The following is a 2,625-nucleotide window of genomic DNA, read 5'->3' as shown; positions in this document are numbered from 1 at the left end:
TTCTAGCAAGCCCTTCCAGCATACGCTAAAAACCTTACAATAGTTAATACAATGGTTAATTACTTCTCTCTTTATCTTTATCATCTTCCTCTTCCTAAATAATCACTTATTTCTAGCAAGCCTTTACATATACGTTAGAACCTTGCAATAAAGCACTCCGCTCTTTATCTTTATCATCTTCTTCAATAATTAATGTTAACCTTCTGTTCGCATACTGACCGAGCAATTTGCTTTTCCACTCCCTCTGCTATAGAAGAGGGACGCATAAAAAACACGAAGTTCAAGGCGACGGCTGCAGGGTTCCACTCCCTCTGCTATAGAAGAGGGACGCATAAAAAACACGAAGTTCAAGGCGACGGCTGCAGGGTTCTAACCTGCGCGGGCGAACCCAACAGATTTCAAGTCTGTCGCCTTAACCACTCGGCCAAACCGTCAATTGCTAATGGATAGAATATTTTATTTTGATTATTCAGACCAATACGCTCTTACCACCAATCAAGCCACCATACATGCATGATGTATCGTGACAAGCCGTAGACTCGTTCGCATATTTCCTTCCTTCCGGTATGTGGAGAGACGACCTGTTAAAGTGATCCTGGACATGAGCTCATTTATCCGAATCATTAAATGGTTTTTTGAGAATGCTGTGCGCCTTAGCTTTTAACAAAAAGAGGGCGGAAAGCACAATTGGACCTTCGAGATTCTGCGTACAGTAAGTTTAGTGTTATTATAGCAATTGCGTTACTGTTCATAGCACAGTGCTTGAACATTAGATGGAAGCATCTCGATGGATGAACATAGAACCTTTGTACATCAACATATGTAGCCATAGTTCCTTGGGACCTTCTCTTTAAGCTTCAAACAACCTACATGAATCTACACTCAATTGACCATTGCTAACCACTCATCCAAGAATGTCCATTGTAAAGATTAATGATACCAAAGAAGGTGTGAGTAACTCTTCAAAGTGGTGGCCTAATTGTGAGAGTTATCTATGTGTCCTTATGCCACAATGCATGGTTCCCCAGTGTACACTAGTGAGGGTTGGATATAGAATGGTTGAAAGAGTTGTCACATCCAATTGACAAGTTATCCTATATAGTACACACTACTTAGTGACAAGCACAAAATGGTTTGAATTAGCAGGAGTGGACCCAAAATGTAGAACATCAATCAAAAAATGACAAAAGTGGACCAAACTAGATAGAATTGTCAATGTCCCTCACTTGGTGTAGATCTAACAACCAAAAGACAATAATGACCATTAACAAATATTCCCTCCATTATGCTTCCTTGACAAATTTTTTCATCATAAAGTCCTTGTCAAACTATCTTCATACTTGGACTTTCTTGACAAGGCTTTTGCATCTTTTTTTTAAATAATGAGGTCTTGCAATGGTTACTTCCTTGACCAACTTTTTATATAAAATATTACTAGTCTACTTTATAATTGTTATAAAATCATATCAAAGCTCATAATTCAAGTTATACAACACAAACAAGTATGTACTATGTTTGAACATCCCTAGTAATGCATAGGTCTCACGACAGTTCAAGCTATAAGCCTTTCATTTCATTTCTTGAAAAAAAAACTAAAACCGCCTTTGTGCTAACACATGCAATTGAAAGGAGAATTTGTAACAAGGGCAACCTATAATGTCAAGCATGAACCTCTACCATATGGCATGTTCTCTTTCTCATAATTAGGTTGCGCTCCATACATAGCACATTTGCAAGGATTTGAAGCAAGCATTGCAAAAGCTGATGACCTTCAATAAAACACATGTATAAGCAAATGCAACCCTTCGTGCTTCAAGATTATACAACCATGTTGACCTCCATACATAGCACATTGGCAAGGATTTGAAGCAAGTGTTGTAAAAGCTAATGACCTTCAATAAAATAGATGTAGTTGGCTTATTTATTACCAATCATGAAGATTGACATACCACAACCATGCTCTAACATGCAATAAATCATGTGCCTATCTTTCATTTCTAAACCATAAGTATTTCTTCTAAACATAATAAGGTACTCTACTTTTCCTTGTGGCTTTTATGACATTTTGTAGACATTAAAGTACATGGTCCAATAAAAGAACAGGTGCTAATCAGGCCACATCCTTTCTTCAAAAAGAAATTTCAAGATAGAAACCATAAAAGAAAGCCAATAGACTCTACTTTTATCGATATGAAAAAAGGAAAACACAAATTATTTGATATGAAATTAATAAGAATCCAAATTGAACTCTTTATTATTCAAAAATTTACTCAAATATTGATTCTAAAAAAAGAAAATAAAAGTGCTAGCACAAAAAGATGAGATAGACATAGCAAAGTTGTTTAACATGATAAGATTGTAAGCCTAACTTTGAAATGCACAAGCACATGTATACGTGTGTATGGGCACATGTGTGCCTCTCTCTCTCTCTCTCTCTCTCTCTCTCTCTCTCTCTCTCTCTCTCTCTCTCTCTCTCTCTCATATGTAAATTATAAATATATATTTATAAATAAATATACATAAGGTATGAATCCAAAGACACCATTGGACATACATGTTGAGATGTCGAGCTCTACATGAGCTCGCATCCACTGTGTGCCTTGGTGATGTGCCACGATATTATTC

At 36.6% G+C, this 2,625-nt stretch overlaps 1 non-coding gene across 1 annotated transcript; it reads right to left on the bottom strand.

Annotated features, from left to right (window-relative positions):
- Positions 1 to 353: 353 nt before the first annotated feature.
- Positions 354 to 434, bottom strand: TRNAS-UGA (transfer RNA serine (anticodon UGA)). Its single transcript has one exon. It is a non-coding gene; the product is annotated as a tRNA-Ser (tRNA).
- Between the last annotated feature and the right edge of the window lie 2,191 nt (positions 435 to 2,625).

Source organism: Lygodium microphyllum, chromosome 9 (genome assembly GCF_053477565.2).
Source record: "Lygodium microphyllum isolate KBCC chromosome 9, Lygodium_microphyllum_v1.1.10, whole genome shotgun sequence".
NCBI lineage: Eukaryota > Viridiplantae > Streptophyta > Polypodiopsida > Schizaeales > Lygodiaceae > Lygodium > Lygodium microphyllum.
The sequence above is the reverse complement of the archived record's forward strand: the minus strand, read 5'-3'. Positions and strand labels throughout refer to the sequence as shown.